Consider the following 18,362-nt stretch of genomic DNA (forward strand, 5'->3'; position numbering starts at 1 on the left):
ACCTTAAACACACAATACATATGCATAAACGCACACTGCACACACAACACACAACAAAAACATACGCTTTAAACACACACACTACACGCAAACAAACACACGCTGCACACACACACTCCACTGGTTTTATGATATATATATTTTTTTCTTTTTTCTTCTCAATAACTTTCAATATGTTGGTTGTTGTATATTGTGTTTTGTTGGATTTTGTCGTTTCTGTTGAGACTCTCATTTTTTCCATTTACAAACATGCAAGAATTCAATGAGAAACCTCTTAATGAGAGGTGTCTCCTTCTTCCTAAGTTCATCAGTTCCAGAGCACTCCAGGGAGTACACAACTACTGCTCTTTATTATTATCTTTATTTCGTTTATCTTTTCCCAAAAGCCTCTTTCGATAGTTAATCAGAATCTATTGTTATTTATTATTTAACATACGATTATGCAAATTAATAATGCAAGAATGCAATAAAACCCTCTATTTTTAATGCTATGTAGGTTCGTACAAGTCTTTCAATCTCTATATTTACCTACGCTAAATTATTCAAGATCTATCCTATAATCCTCCATTTCGGTAGTAAATTACAAGATTAAAATCATTTAATTAATGACTAGTAAATTAAAAGTATTAGACACAGAATAACTCAAACAAACATTAATGAAAACTAATTTATTTATGCATCAAAGAGCAAGCATAGTTTAAAACTGGGTTACATCGTTTTTCTACGATACAAAAAATTAGTTCATTCCGAAAATTAAATCCAATAATAAAAACTTCACCATGTGCTCTTGTATTTGGAGAGTAGAGGAAAAATCAACACTCGCAGCTCTGCCGTCGCTCGCCGCAAACACCTCGAGCGCCACCGTTGTTCGCCATCTTCCAATTCCGAAAATATTTCAATTTGCTACGCACCGCCATCTCTTCTTTGCTGGTCGTGTATGTGTCTTTGCAGCACCCCAAAAGAAAACCACAAGAAAGCTCCTAAAAAAATAATTTTTCAAAAAAACTTTGCGTGGTGCGGCCTCTCATCTTCAGCGGGCGCATGCCTCCTTCCGTCTTCGCACCTTACACCCGGCTCCCCACCAAAGAAACCATACTCTCCACCTCTTCTTCGCACGGCCTCCCACACAAGCAGGCCCTCTCCTCCTACCCGTGTGCGTCACTTGAGCCCAGCGCATGCATGCGGGCCTTGTTATTTCATCACCCATTTAATTCCAAAGCCTAGCTCGCCCGAGGCCCTTCTCTTCACGTTGGCTTGCCGCAGGTGCTTCCACTTCTTTCTTTGATATCTTTACTTCACAACTCACGCACCCACACCCCACAAATTTGGACTTTTCAATGTTGCCAAGCCACCAATTTTGACTTTTCCAATTTCATATATATATATATATATATATATATATATATATATATATTTCAAAGCCCACTATCTTTGACTTTTTCAATCGCATCTTTCCAAACTATTCAACACACACACACACACACACACACACACACACACACATATATATATATATATATATATATATATATACATATTTATTTTTCTCTTTTGATTTTTCTTTAAATGTCCAAGAGAGCCTTTGGTGCATACTTTTGGTGCTCATGTACACGACACCTCTTCATGCTTACGGCCCTCATAGTACATGTGACGATCTTGATTCGGACTCCAACTCACATACACACGTGCATTTTTATTTTCGGCTTTAAGATCCAAAAATTGTCTTACAATAATAAAACATGAACATCCGTAAATTATCGACAAAATAGGATAATTATCTCAAATGAACTCAATGTTGAAATACCGAATATGATTAGGCATTTTAATTAAAATAGTAATCTTTAATGCATGACATTAAAGTCATAATTAAGCAACTGTGGCGCGTAATCACACCCTCCAATCAGCGTTTTACTAGTCCTTAGTAAATAACGTGAATGCAATTTAGGGCGATATCTACAAATTTCAATGAATTAATGCACATGCAACACAACCATCCATTTCACATAAAGGAATATCACCAAAGTACACAAGTTCATTCATACACAATTCATACAACTTTAACGCTAGTCACTCATGTAGTTTCATCGTTATATAGCCATTAAGAAAAGTATACTCATATAAAACTAACCAGCAATCACAATTGAGAATTAATGTAGTCATATAAATTCGAGTATAAATAGGCAAACTCTCTAGACATGTGTAATGTGTATGACTCATTACACCTAAGATATCCGTGGACACCTAAAGGACTATCGCTTTGACTTGGTCTAACTGGTATACTCTCAAAAACACTCAAAAAGGATGAGTTCACTCGTCATATGTGAGGAAGAGTGTTATGATCAAACATCCCACATATTGTAAGGAATAAACGCTAAATGTACAGAGTTGACTAGTCTGAAAAGGATCCAGCCTATTTACAAGGTGTCGGATCCTTCACCCTAACATCTTCTCACCTACTCGTCATATCCAACCAAGACCACCCTAGATCAACTTATTCACAAACTAGGCGTGAATACATATGAGGCATTCGGCGGGTGAAGAGTCTTCATATGTGGAAAACATATGTCTTGTCCTTGACTTTTGTTGTAGTTGTGTGGAGTAGGTATTAATCTTTCACCTCTGCTGGGGTATTTCTATTTCTATTTTTCTTTCTTCTGTTCATTTTTCAAATTCTTTCTTTTCATGGTCTATTAGGACAATCATAACACTTCTTTTATTATTTTCATACCACTCATGTGCATTAAGCTCGAACAAGAGTCCATGAAATAAGTATATTTCTATGGGTGGCTCAGCTTTCACATCTTGAGTAAGTTACAAGACTTAAGTTTCTATCTCCCCACTAGATATCACCTATAGGCTAGCAATTCAAAAACCAAGACTAGTGTACAAAGAATATCCAGAAAAAATTGGGAAAGTTGAGTTTCATGAACTTTGAGTTGACATCAAAAACTCAAAAGAACGATAAATGGCTCAATAGTACCTCACAAGGTGTAATAACCCCAAAAAGGGCTATAAAAGATTAGTGGAGTGATTCTCAAAAAAAATATATATATATATTAATTAATTAATTAAATTTATAAAAAATAATAATTATTAAAATTTATTTTATTTTTATTAATAAAATATATTATTATTAATATTAATTAAATATTATTATTATTATTATTATTATTATTATTATTATTATTATTATTATTATTATTATTATTATTATATAAATCCAACCATCCTGAAGCTTAAAGCTTCAGGATGTGTGTAGAATTGGCGCCCCCTCCAGTTCTCTCTGAACATTCTCTCTCTCTCCCCTCTCATTCTCTCTCCCTCTATCCTTAGTTACGTGGCGGATTCTCGCCCGATCGAGAATCAGAAGATACCGCTGAACCCCATTCTCCGCTACCGTCATTTCTACCGGAGCGAATCTGTGGTAGGAGCGGCGTAGATGTATCTCCTGAGGTAGGCTAATTTCCTTTTTTTTTTTTAATTTCTTGTAAATTATAAGGTTGGTTGACGAACGGACACCACCATGAGAATCTAAGGATGATTCTCTACAAGTCTAGCGGGACAAAATTCTCATGGGATCGTCGTGGGCATAACCCCAAATTTGGGGTACAGGGGTTATTAAGGGGCTTATTTTTAATTAATTAGGATTAATTTAGAAATGCTAAAATGTTGAGCATCTGGAATTGAAGTAGAATTTTCAGAATTTAGGGTCTGGGTGAGCGCCGCAAGTGTAATTTTGGGACCTGCGGGAAAAATTCAGAAAATTAAGTGAGGGTATCAAATATTGGTTTAAATGTTAATTTGGAGTACATGGGGCCTAGGGAAGGCTAGATGGGTATTATTTTGGAGAAATGAATTAATTAATCTGGGAAAAATGTAAATTGCATGAGTTGAATTTCGGGCACAAAGGGCGTAGGATCTATATTCTAACGAGACTCTCAGTAAGTCAGGTAAGTGGAATAAATTATAGCAGTATTTTTAGAATTACCTTTTGAATTAATATATATATATATATATATATATATATATATATATGAAAATGAGCATATTGTATTTTTCCTAAAAATTATCATGATATAAATATCAGATAAATTGTGTGGCATTTGAGTAATATTAATTTGTGATGCTTTGGAGTTTGAAATTAATATATTATGAATATTAGATGAAAATTGTGTGGCAAATGACATGTGTTGAAAAATGTGAAATATAACGATGTGTATTTTATGAGAAAATATTGAAATGAAAATGATTGATGTGATATTTATACGTGAGTAAAAATTATTTGCATGAAAAATGAGTTTGTACAAATTATTGATATGAGTATTTTGGAAAATGTGGAAATACGTGAAATATGATATATATATTATTATGAGATGATAAAAGTGCACAGAAAATGATGAGAATATTTATATTGAACTGAATTGAGATATACTGAAATATGATTGATGATATGCTAATACCGCACAATAATTGCAGGTGAGTGGTTTTTCTTTCCTACTGATGTCGTTGGGGGGGTATGCTCAGTATGGAGATTGTGTGTGTGTAGTTCTTATTGATGCCGTTGGGGAGGTATGCTTAGTAGGGAGATTGTGTGTGTAACATTCCTACTGATGCTATTGGGGAGGTATGCTCAGTATGGAAATTGTGTGTGGAATTCCTACTGATGCCGTTAGGGAGGTATGCTCAGTATGGAAATTGTGTGTGTGAAATTCCTACTGATGCCGTTGGGGATGTATGCTCATTATGGAGATTGAGTGTGTGAAATTTCTACTGATGCCGTTAGGGAGGTATGCTCAGTACGGAGATTGTGTGTGTAAAATTCCTACTGATGCCGTTAGGAAGGTATACTGAGTATGGAGATTGTGTGTGTGAAATTCCTACTGATGTCGTTGGGGAGGTATGCTCAGTATAGAGATTGTGTGTGTGAAATTCCTACTAATGCTGTTGGGGAGGTATGCTTAGTATGAAATTGTGTGCGTGAAATTCCTACTGATGTCATTGGAAAGGTATGCTCAGTATGGAAATTGAGTGGTGAAGTTCCTACTGATGTCATTGGGGAGGTATGCTTAGGATGAAAATCGTGAATGGGTTGAGAGTTGGAATTATGTGATCTATTGTATTATGTAAAGTACATAAATGTGAATTTATGTGTACATAAATATGTAATGAGTTAGAATATGAAATGATTATGTGATATGAAAGAGTGTGTGTTGTATAACAGAAATAATGGAAGCAAAGTAAAACTCTCCGCCTGAGGACTTACTGAGTAAGGTGAGTACCCTGATAGGTATCAAATGTAGCCATTCCTGACTGCATAACATGTTAGGGTAGAGCTTTCTTGAAGCCCATGTGCATGCACCATATGATACTTCCGATTGGTCCTGCACACAAACTCATCAACCATTAAATATCAGAGTATTTATCATAATCAAAATGGGATATGACTTATAAGGTCAACACGATTACTTGACTACTAAGTTGGAGATTTAGGTGTGGGAGAATAGGGAACCATTTCGCTTAGGACAAATTGCAAAAAAAAAAAAAAAAAAAAAAAAAAAGAAGAAGAAAAAAAGAAAAGGTTGATTGAGGGAGATCAAAACTCTAATTTTTTCCATATAGTTATCAATCAAAGGTAGAATAAGGGTCGTTTAGACCGTATGGTTTTGAACGATGGGAGGATATTGGATCATGTGGAAGTAATACACAATGAAGTCGCTGCATTTTTTTTTTTTTTTTAGAATTTTCTCTTAGAGTCTTCAGTGGTTAAACCTTGTGATCTCTCCGAGTTAATTCAAAAGTAGATTTCAGATGGTGGTAATAATTTTCTCTGCGCTGATCCAATGGAAAAAGAAGTTAAAAGAGCAGTGTTCTCTGCTCCCAAAGAATGCAGTCCGGGTCCAGATGGATTTGGCTCTGAATTTTATATATCTTGCTTGGAAATTGTAAAAAAAGATGTCTTAGATGTGGCAAAGAATTTTTTTCAAGGCACTCCTCTTTCTAGGTTCTTTACCTATTCGTTTATTGGTTTAATTCTGAAGGTGGACAATCCTTCTAGTTTTAATAAATTCTGGCCTATTAGTTTGTGCTCTGTGACTTACAAAATTTTTTCCAAGATTATTGCTTTTAGGCTAACTAAGATTGTTGATAAGTTGGTCTCGCATGAGCAAGATGCTTTTATTCCCGGGCGTAGTATTTTTGAGAATGTTACACTTGCACATAAAATAGTTCATTCTTTGCACAAAAAAAATGGCTAGAGGCAATGCGATGGTAAAATTGGATATGGCTAAGGCTTATGATAGAGAAAATTGGAAATTTCTTCTGAAGATTCTTAAGGCTTTTGGCTTCTCTTAGAGATTTTGCAAGCTCATAAAAAATTCTATGGAGTCCTCGTGGCTTTTCGTTATGATGAACGGAACATTTAAAGGGTTTTTTCAATCAACTAGAGGCTTGAGGGAAGGGGATCCACTTTCTCCTTATTTATTCATCATAATGGATGAGGTTTTGACAAAGTTGCCTAGGAAAAACTATGAGACATGTCGTATTGGACAATTTAATCATCCCATTGGGGCCCCTATGGTTTCGCATTTGCTTTATCCGGATGACATTCAAATTTTTGTAAATGGTGGGAAAATGTCTATTAGAAATTTGGTTTACACTCTCGAGATATATGAGAAGTGGTCGGGTAAAAAATCAACAAGACAAAGTATGTGTTATTCCTTTCGAAATACATTACTCCTGCTCGGAAACATGGTTTATTGAGAATCATGGGTTTCATGAAAGGTAAATTCCCAGTTATGTATTTGGGTGCGCCTTTGGTTTCTGAAAAATTGTCTTCCATGATCTTGGAGCCTCTTGTGGAGAAGATTAGGAAGAAAATTGTAAGGTGGAAATTTAAGTTGCTCTCGCAAAGTCGAAGATTGATTTTATTAAGACATGTGTTGTCTAGCATGCCAATACATTTGATGTCGGTTATTAATGTTTCTTGCATCAACTCTCTTGTTGCTAATGTTTTATGGGGAGAGGTGAAAGGTAAAAGGAAGATCCATTGGTGCTCTTGGGAAAAAATTTGTAAACCAACCTCGGAAGGGGGTATAGGCTTTAGAGATCCTAAAGAAGTCCAAAAAACTTTTCTCATGAAATTTGCCTTCAGAATGCTCACTTCTAACAATCTATGGTCAGGTATTTTCAAGGCTAAATATTGCATAAATGATCATTTATTAATAAGGAATGGGAGACCAAATGACACTCAGTTCTGGAAATTAATGATGGCCACTATTCTAGAAGTTATGGATGATGTTAAAATTTTTGTTTGAGCTGGGAACTCTTCTTTTTTTGTTCTATAGGTGGCTTACATTAGGCTCGTTAGCAGTGCGCACTGAGGATATTTCAAACAAAAAACTATGTATTAAGGATTGCTGGCTGAATAACGACTGAAACTCTGATTTATTAATGGAATTGGTTAGGGCCGACAAAACAATGGAAATATTGCATAATGTGCCGACTGGTAAAAGAGGTCAGGATATATTCATCTGGAAGTCTACCCCTGATGGCAAGTTCTCTACAAAAACGACATGGGAGGAAGTGAGGAGCAAAAGTGATAATTTTGAGTGGAATGACTGGTTTTGATATTCTTTATTGCCTAGAAGAATCTCAATGTGTTTATGGAAAGCCTAGTTTAGATGCTTGACAGTAGATGATAGAATTCAGGCCAAAGGAATATCGATGGCTTCGGTTTGTGATTGCTATGTGCATTGAAGCTGGGAAAACACTAATCACATTCTTTTCTTAGGCGAGGTGGTTTTAGAGGTTTGGTGTCGGGCTAGTGGGGTGTTGGGGATTCCTTTCCAATGATTCCTTCCCTAGAAAAAAAGAATTGCAAACTAGTTCCACTATGCTCGAAAATCATCTATTAAAGGTATTTTAATCAGTCTGATTTCGTGTTTGATTACATGGTGCCTTTGGAATCGAAAATGCAAAGTGAGAATAGAAGGAGTTTATCAAAGTGCGGATTAGACGTGGAGAAGTGTTTGATATTGGGTTATTTCTTCAGCTGGGAGTTCTAATTCTTTTTGAAAATTGAAGATATCGGACATTACAATTTTGAAAAAGTTTCAAATTCAAGATCAGGGAGTTTGCACCAAGCCTAGAAAAAATATTTCATGGGTTAAATCTCCAATAGGGTGGATAAAACTTAAATGTGATGGGAGCTGTAGGGACAATCTGGGTATTTCAGGAAATGGAAGAATTATTCAGGACTGTCATGGCATAGTGAAAGCGGCTTTTTCAAGCTACTTTGGCAATGGTACAAACAATAGTGCGGACATAAAAGCAATTCTGGAAAGAATTCATTTATGCAAGCGACTTCATTATTTTAATGTGATTATTGAAAGTCACTCACGAATTGTTGTTGATTGGCTTCAAAAGGGTATATGTACCTTATGGTATCTTTGTGATTTTTGGGAGGACCTCGTGGTGGAGTTAGAAGGAGTGAACTTCATGGTGATCTATCAATATAGGGAAAGCAATAGTACGACTGATTTTCTCGTTAAAGAAGGAGAAATGAGAAATAATGTAATCTACGAAAAACATCTTTTACCACGTTCTCTGAAATGTATCATTTGGATGGATAGGTTGAGTCTCATTTCTTTTCGCCATTAGTTCAATGTCTCGATTTTTGTTTGGTAGATATAGATTTTTTGATTTTATTTTAATTTATTATTTTTGTTTTTGATAGGTCTGTTTAGATTTGTTTTTAATTTAACTTTCTTTAAATTTGTAGTCATGTTTTTGGTTGATTGTTGGTACTGTTTTTGGGAGGCTTTTAATATTTTTATCTGTAATCTCACAATGCTTATCTTGTAACCATGGTATTCTTCCGCCAAAAGTGAGTGCATATCAATAAATAAATGGGGACGCCGCCCTTCTTATCTAAAAAAAAAAAGGAAAAAAACTAATCACTTTTAATATTTTAATTTTTTTAATAAAAATTGACATTTTACTAGTGGATTATGTTCATTTTTACAAACATATCTATACCTACCATGTATTTATTGTATTTTATTTTAAATATTTCACTTGGGTACAAATGTTACACGTCTTCAAGTAGGTTTAGGCTTTTAGTTTCAACCATGTTGGATCACAATTGGTAGAGTATGACCCGGAAGCATTCGCAAGTCTCAACCTGCTCAAATGGAGGGATCCTTGATTTCTTGGCGATGTTTGAATAATACTTGTCAATATGCCTATATAACAACTCGCACCTCAATTGTTAGGACAACTCTCCTGGCCCCTTAGCTTCCTACTCCCACCACACACACTCTCTCAGGGCACTAACATCTTCTGCTACACCATGGATATCTTATACTGTTATCTTGCTCTCTTCTTGTCACTTCTCATTTTCCGACTTCAACTTCGTCCCCGCCGAATTTCACCACTGACCCCATTTGCTCTTCCAATAATTGGCCACCTTCACCTCATTAAGAACCCACTCTACGTAGCACTCGAGAGACTATCACTCCCATACGGTCCCATACTAAATCTCCGACTCGGTGTCCTGCCTATCGTCGTCGTGTCTTCTCCCTCTGCTGTTGAGGAGTGCTTCACCAAGAACGACATAATATTTGCAAACCGACCGCAATCTCTTGCTGGGGATGTACTTAGTTACGATTATACATCCCTCACATTTGCTTCATATGGTCACCTTTGGCGAAGTGTTCGTCGCCTAACAGCCAATGAAATGTTCTCCTCAAACAGCATCCAGAAAATTTCTGCCATCCGTAAAGAAGAAGTTCGTGACTTTCTTCGCCGACTTTATGAAGTCTCAAAGAGTGGAAGCCAAAAGGTGGAGCTGAAGTATTTTTTCTCCCTTCTAACGTTCAATGTTCTCATGAGGATATTTGCCGGAAAGCGCAGCATTGAAGGAGAGGCTGCAACCACCGTTATGGGAATCAGGCAGCATCTGCAAGAACTCAGAGAGATTTTCCTTCCGTCCCAGTCAATGAACATGTGTGACTTCCTGCCAATATTGAGGTGAGTTGGGTACAAAGGATTGGAGAAGAATATGGTCAAGATGTATAGGAAAAGAGATGAATTTCTGCAGAATTTGATAGATGAGGTTCGACAAAAGAAAGCTACTAATTCATTCAATTGCACTCCCAATATGGAAAGCGGAAAGAAGATGACAGTGATTGAAAATCTATTGTCCCTCCAAGAATCTAAACCTGAATTCTATTCAGACAAACTCATCAAAAGCATAATAGCGGTAAGAGCTATGTAACAAACACTTCGACGTTATTTTTTACACTTTGCTTGCACACTTACCAGGAAGGCGTTGATGTTTTCATTCTAGCATTGACTAGCATATGTGGTCCAGGTTATGTTTGTTGCAGGAACTGATACATCAGCCCTCACTTTAGAGTGGGCAATGTCTCTTCTACTGGATCACCTAAAGGTATTAGAGAAGGTGCGAGCGGAGATTGATAACCATGTCGAACATGAACGCTTAATTGACGAGTTGGACCTTTCCAAACTTCCTTATCTCCGTTGTGTAGTATATGAGGCTCTTAGATTATATCCTGCAGCGCCGCTATTACTTCCCCATTTTTCATCTGGTGATTGCACACTCGGAGGATACGACATACCGCGACGGACAGTCCTGTTGGTGAATGTTTGGGCTCTTAACAGAAATCCCAAAGTATGGGAGGAGCCCGAAAAGTTCAAGCCAGAGAGGTTTGAGGACACTGAGGGGGACAGAGAAGGGTTCAAATTTATTCCTTTTGGAGTGGGGCGGAGGGCGTGTCCGGGAGCTGGCATGGGCATGCGGACAGTTTCATTGGCATTGGGTGCAGTGATTCAGTGTTTCGAGTTGGAAAAGGTTGGGCAGGAGGTGAACATGAGCTGTAATTTTGCCACGACTATGGCCAGGGCTGAGCCTTTGGAGGCTGTGTGCGCCCCACGCCAGAATTTTTTGAAACTACTATCCCAACTATGAACTAAAATCGTGCTACCTTTATCTATTATTATTATTATTATTATTATATCTGGGGTTTGTATACTCTTATTTGTCTTACTTGCTGTCTCTGAGTGATAATAATAAATACTCTTTGTATTTGATGACTTTCAAGTTTGTGTACAAGATTATACTGACTGGATCACATTGATAGCATGCAGCAACTTAAAAAATTATGAAGACTCGACATGTATATATATCATTTGTTGTAATATTATTGGATCTATAATAATTTAATTTCAGGGATTTGTAATAATTAATGTCCTACTTGCATGGTAGGATAGATAAGTTCAAGACCATAGATGGACCTTAGGGGCACCATTTGGTCGACCGAAGGTCAACTAACGTCAGATTTTTAGGGTATATGCTCAAAAGCCTTAGATTGATCATAAAACCCATAATATTACATGAAAATGGCCCCCATAATCTTAGTATATCATATGAATAGGGGTAACTTTATAAAAAGAAAAATACCAAAATGCCTAAAGATTGCATGTTCGGTCAACCGAACTCAGTTACATTGACAGACTCTAGGTTGTGTAATACTGCAAATGTCTGGTAAAACCTAGAGAGAAATTTTAAATACTCAATTTACCCTCTCTCTTGGGATTGCACCAAAACTAACAAAATACTTCATTCTAATTGATTAAATAAGAGAAAGGAAACTCTTTCCCTTTAAATCACTTCTTTGAATTGTATTTTATAAAATAAACATATATATATATATATATATAGAGAGAGAGAGAGAGAGAGAGAGAGAGAGAGAGAGAGAGAGAAGAGTAGATCCTATCATATTCTTTTTGAATATCATTAAAAGTGGAGAAATAGACATTCAATTTTGACTGGATTGAAATTTTTAAAATTAATTGAAGAATATGAAAGGATAATTGATCAAATAAAGTTAATTGAGGCTTTCTCATCTTGCTCTAGTCCATATTATGTGCAATTTAAAATTGGAATACTCAATTTCACTTTTCGAAAGTACATTGGTTTTAATTGAGTAAATTGTGAAGTGATCTTAAATTGTGATAAGGTTGGACGAGAAGAAAACTTGTTTTCAAATATCCTTATAGGACAAAAAAAAAATTTCTTGCTCTAAAAGAGCATTTTTGAAAGTTGAAGGTTAAGGCAATATCACTTGTTTCTACATAAAAAGGAGGCTATAGCCCTTGGCCACACACACACATTCATTGAACCATGATTAAAGACCCACCTGATGCAATGCTGCTTTTTCTGCTCCTGAGTATGACAAAGGAGGATGACATAAGGATTCATGTTACCTGCTCATAAGCACCTAAGCTTATCAAAAGGGCAACAAAGGACACAAATATTAGACATAAATTTATTTAATTGGAGATTAGGGTAGAAGGACAGACTAACCACATGTCCTAAAAAATTAATCAACTATTTCAAAGGTCTTAAAAACCATCATAGAAAAAAATTATAAAATAATTTTAATGACTAAACATGCCTAAAAGACTTTAAACACTGTCACAAAAAAAAAAATTAAATAAATAAAACAACCTCCATAACTAAAGATGTCTCAATTTTAAGATAATAATTACATGTATGGTTAATGAACAATATCAAATTTTGGTTTTCTGTTTTGGGTCTTCTTGCACTTTTGTATCCTTGGGTCTCTAACTTGAGCTTTGTTTATTAATGAATTCACTCTGTTTTACCTTACAAAAAATTAAAAGGTAATTACACATAATATATATAAGTAGTTGTAAGTATAGTTGTGTGTGTATCTTCTCATGGTTATTCAAAGACCCTTTCATCCCTTCGACTTTATAGGCTACCTTTCAAGTGTGTAACTCAATGGAAATATGTGAACTCAGTGTTTAACTTTAAATACTGACATTATTTTTTTCATTAATTATTGATATTACTACCGTACAAATTGTATAATATTCATAATTATGAAATCTTTGCGAATTTGTTATATCACATAATTATTTTTCCTGATTATACTGAGCGCTAGCTCTCCATTTGTATATTAAATTTTTTTTTTTAATGACTCTTAATTTGTAGGGTTCGCAGCTGTCATAACATCAGCACAATGTCATGCATGCATGCACTACAGTTGTCAAATGCAACTTTTGATAATTTCTTTGTAATTTTTATTGTTATTTGAACAAATGGAATTTTTATATTTTAATTTGAATTTGTACTAGTATTTGTATTTGAATTTTGAATATTTTGAAAAAAAATTTGTTATCTGAACAAATGTTATTTCTTTATTTTAATTGAATTTGTATTTGAATTCAAAATTTTGAATGATTTACGAATTTTGTAGTAATTATGGTTTCAGGTTATGTATGCGAAAATGTAATTACAAATTTTTACATAAGAATTGATGATTAAAAAATATATTAGTATTAAAAGTTTTTTAATTTTTCTAATTATCAGCAAAATATTCAAATTTGTCACTAATACCTTACTATTATTGACGAATTTCAATCCTTCACTAATACCCTACTATTAGTGATGAATTTGTAATTTGTCACTAATACCCTACTATTAATGATGAATTTGAGTTGAACTATTTTATAATTTATAGTGACAGTAGTAGGGTTTTAGTGACGGTTATAATCTATCACTAATACTCCATTATTAGTGACAAAATTTTGAATTTGTCACTAAAAGTTAGTAGTAACATTAGATATAACAACTATTTTAAAACCGTCACTAATACTTATAAATTCATCACTAATAGTACCCTGATTTTTTGTAGTGATCAAAGCTGGGTGTTGGGCTTAGTGGGCTGGCTAGCAGAGTAGCAGAGCAGTAGACGAGTGAGAGTTTGAGAGACGATTTAGATGAGGCCGGATGGCGGACACTCGGCGCAATGGAGACGAGAGAGTGACGAGTGAGAGTCTGAGAGACAACTCAGACAAGGCCGGACGACGGACGCATGACACAACGGAGTCACAGACTCACAACGAGAGTGGAGAAGAGAAGAAGAGAAATGAGGAAGGAGGAGGCAGAGGCGGGCGGCACGCACGGCAGACAACACAATAGAGTTACAGACTTACAGTGAAGAAGAGACATGAGGATACAATCAGAGGGATGAAGAATGTGCCTAGAAACAATTGTATACTTCTCTTGGCATTTTGAGTTTTGAAGTAGTATGATGTAATTTTATTGTAATTTTGGATGCAGTTCCTTGATGGCTATGATGTAATTTTGGATGGGGTTCTTTAGTTCCCCTCTATCTGGGTATGCCCAGTGAATGTTGTACATATCCATTTTGGTCAATATAAGTTTTGCGCTTTATGATTAAAAAAAAAAAAGAAAAAAAGAGAGAGACATGAGGAAGAAGGAAGAGGAGGAGGTGGGAGGGGGGAGGCGGCATGAATTGAAAGTGAAAACTGAAAAAGGTGAAAACTAAAAAAATTAAACTAAAAAATTAAAAGTTAAAAACCTAATGCTGTAAGGCTGCAACCTGTGCCGATGTGCCTATGCCTATATGGCTATATTACATATTATATTTTTACAAGCCATATTTTATATATATATATATATATCTTATATAAATTGATTTTTTGATTTTTTTTGATTCGGTTTCAACATAAAATAGAAACCGAAACCAAAAACCAAAAAACCGAACCCTTTATGGTTTTGGTTCAGTTTCGGTCCGATTTTTGATTTTTTGGTAATTTTTGTACAATGCATTTATTGTATTTTATTTTAAATATTTCCCTAAAAAAACTCGGATATTCCATGTTTTGGTGGTCTATTTGGCTCTTTGCTGTCAGGCGAAAATATGTCTGACACAGTCTCAAAGCCAAACATGGGAGGGCGGTGGTATCATTTCACAAGCTTGCATTTTCCAATTCCCTCTTGAGTTTCAGCAGGAAATATTCCAGTAGTATACTCAGTAGGTGTTAACTTCAAAGTTTTTGTGGAGTCACTATTGCTCTGGTGCTATAGCCAGAGAGCTCGTCCTTAGCAATTTCACAATGTGGCAATCAATGCAAACGTTTAATTTTCATATTACTTAAAGTTGTTTCTGTCTTCAAGCAAAAGTTGTCTATTTCATTTCAGAAAATTGCATCCTACAAACCTAGAGAGATAGGCAGGACATTGAAATTTAAAATCAATGGTGACTAAGAGGGAGAGGGTGCGCACGCTGTGTCTGTGATAAACGCACTTGAGGTGTATATGGTAGAAGTCTAGATGATCGTCTTTGTTTATATTGCCGATCCACTTATTGCAATCCTACCCTCTACCCCATTCACCTTTCCCAGTAATCATTCGGCCAGGAAAAAAAATGATAGCGTGCACCTTAGCCTCTACCCTGCTCACCTCACCTAGTCATCAATCGGCCAGGAAAAAAAATGATAGCGTGCACCTTACCCTCTACCCTACTCACCTCACCTAGTCATCAATCGGCCAGGAAAAAACTGGATAGGGTGGGCTTTGATATTTCATTCACTTGGTTGGGATGTTCCGACATCTTCGAGTAGGTTTAGGCTTTTAGTTTCAACCATGTTAGATCACAGTTTCGTAGGCTGTGACCCCGAAGCCCATCTAATATCATTCGGGGTGGGCTTTGATATTTTATTCACTTGGTTGAGATGTTCCGACATCTTCGAGTAGGTTTAGGCTTTTAGTTTCAACCAGGTTAGATCACAGTTTCGTAGACTATGACCCCGAAGCCCATCTAATATCATTCGCAAGTCGCAACCTGCTCAAGTTGACGGAGCCTTAAAGATCCGTAAACAAAACTAGCTTGGCGATGTTTGAATAATACTTGTCAATATGCCTATATAACAACTCGCACCTCAATTGTTAGGACAACTCTCCTGGCCCCTTAGCTTCCTACTCCCACCACACACACTCTCTCAGGGCACTAACACCTTCTGCTACACCATGGATATCTTATACTGTTATCTTGCTCTCTTCTTGTCACTTCTCATTTTCCGACTTCAACTTCGTCCCCGCCGAATTTCACCACCGACCCCATTTGCTCTTCCAATAATTGGCCACCTTCACTCCGATACGGTCCCATACTAAATCTCCGACTCGGTGTCCTGCCTATCGTCGTCGTGTCTTCTCCCTCTGCTGTTGAGGAGTGCTTCACCAAGAACGACATAATATTTGCAAACCGACCGCAATCTCTTGCTGGGGATGTACTTAGTTACGATTATACATCCCTCACATTTGCTTCATATGGTCACCTTTGGCGAAGTGTTCGTCGCCTAACAGTCAATGAAATGTTCTCCTCAAACAGCATCCAGAAAATTTCTGCCATCCGTAAAGAAGAAGTTCGTGACTTTCTTCGCCGACTTTATGAAGTCTCAAAGAGTGGAAGCCAAAAGGTGGAGCTGAAGTATTTTTTCTCCCTTCTAACGTTCAATGTTCTCATGAGGATATTTGCCGGAAAGCGCAGCATTGAAGGAGAGGCTGCAACCACCGTTATGGGAATCAGGCAGCATCTGCAAGAACTCAGAGAGATTTTCCTTCCGTCCCAGTCAATGAACATGTGTGACTTCCTGCCAATATTGAGGTGGGTTGGGTACAAAGGATTGGAGAAGAATATGGTCAAGATGTATAGGAAAAGAGATGAATTTCTGCAGAATTTGATAGATGAGGTTCGACAAAAGAAAGCTACTAATTCATTCAATTGCACTCCCAATATGGAAAGCGGAAAGAAGATGACAGTGATTGAAAATCTATTGTCCCTCCAAGAATCTAAACCTGAATTCTATTCAGACAAACTCATCAAAAGCATAATAGCGGTAAGAGCTATGTAACAAACACTTCGACGTTATTTTTTACACTTTGCTTGCACACTTACCAGGAAGGCGTTGATGTTTTCATTCTAGCATTGACTAGCATATGTGGTCCAGGTTATGTTTGTTGCAGGAACTGATACATCAGCCCTCACTTTAGAGTGGGCAATGTCTCTTCTACTGGATCACCCAAAGGTATTAGAGAAGGTGCGAGCGGAGATTGATAACCATGTCGAACATGAACGCTTAATTGACGAGTTGGACCTTTCCAAACTTCCTTATCTCCGTTGTGTAGTATATGAGGCTCTTAGATTATATCCTGCAGCGCCGCTATTACTTCCCCATTTTTCATCTGGTGATTGCACACTCGGAGGATACGACATACCGCGACGGACAGTCCTGTTGGTGAATGTTTGGGCTCTTAACAGAAATCCCAAAGTATGGGAGGAGCCCGAAAAGTTCAAGCCAGAGAGGTTTGAGGACACTGAGGGGGACAGAGAAGGGTTCAAATTTATTCCTTTTGGAGTGGGGCGGAGGGCGTGTCCGGGAGCTGGCATGGGCATGCGGACAGTTTCATTGGCATTGGGTGCAGTGATTCAGTGTTTCGAGTTGGAAAAGGTTGGGCAGGAGGTGAACATGAGCTGTAATTTTGCCACGACTATGGCCAGGGCTGAGCCTTTGGAGGCTGTGTGCGCCCCACGCCAGAATTTTTTGAAACTACTATCCCAACTATGAACTAAAATCGTGTTACCTTTATCTATTATTATTATTATTATTATTATATCTGGGGTTTGTATACTCTTATTTGTCTTACTTGCTGTCTCTGAGTGATAATAATAAATACTCTTTGTATTTGATGACTTTCAAGTTTGTGTACAAGATTATACTGACTGGATCACATTGATAGCATGCAGCAACTTGAAAAATTATGAAGACTCGGCATGTATATATATCATTTGTTGTAATATTATTGGATCTATAATAATTTAATTTCAAGGGTTTGTCATAATTAATGTTCTACTTGCATGGTAGGATAGATAAGTTGAAGATCATAGATGGACCTTAGGGGCACCATTTGCTCGACCGAAGGTCAACCGACGTAAGATATTTAGGGTATATGCTCAAAAGCCTTAGATCGACCATAAGACTCATAATATTACATGAAAATGGCTCCCATAATCTTAGTGTATCATATGAATAGGGGTAACTTTATAAAAAGAAAAATACCGAAATGCCTAAAGATTGCATGTTCGGTCAACCGAACTCACTTACATTGACAGGCTCTAGGTTGTGTAATACTGCAAATGTCTAGTAAAATCTAGAGAGAAATTTTAAATACTCAATTCACCCTCTCTCTTGGGATTGCACCAAAACTAACAAAGTACTTCATTCTAATTGATTAAATAAGAGAAAGGAAACTCTTTCCCTTTAAATCACTTCTTTGAATTGTATTTTATGAAATAAACATATATATATATATATATATATATATAGAGAGAGAGAGAGAGAGAGAGAGAAAAGAGTAGATCCTATCATATTCTTTTTGAATATCATTAAAAGTGGAGAAATAGACATTCAATTTTGACTGGATTGAAATTTTTAAAATTAATTGA

General features: G+C 36.4%; 2 pseudogenes; both read left to right on the forward strand.

The window, feature by feature from the left end:
• The first annotated feature begins 9,349 nt into the window (after positions 1-9,349).
• Positions 9,350-10,990, forward strand: LOC131162753 (cytochrome P450 81C13-like; annotated as a pseudogene).
• A 4,896-nt stretch (positions 10,991-15,886) lies between these two features.
• LOC131162063 (cytochrome P450 81C13-like) lies at positions 15,887-17,606 on the forward strand (annotated as a pseudogene).
• The last annotated feature ends 756 nt before the right edge of the window (positions 17,607-18,362 follow it).

The sequence above is a fragment of the Malania oleifera genome, chromosome 8 (genome assembly GCF_029873635.1).
Source record: "Malania oleifera isolate guangnan ecotype guangnan chromosome 8, ASM2987363v1, whole genome shotgun sequence".
In the NCBI taxonomy this organism is placed as follows: domain Eukaryota; kingdom Viridiplantae; phylum Streptophyta; class Magnoliopsida; order Santalales; family Ximeniaceae; genus Malania; species Malania oleifera.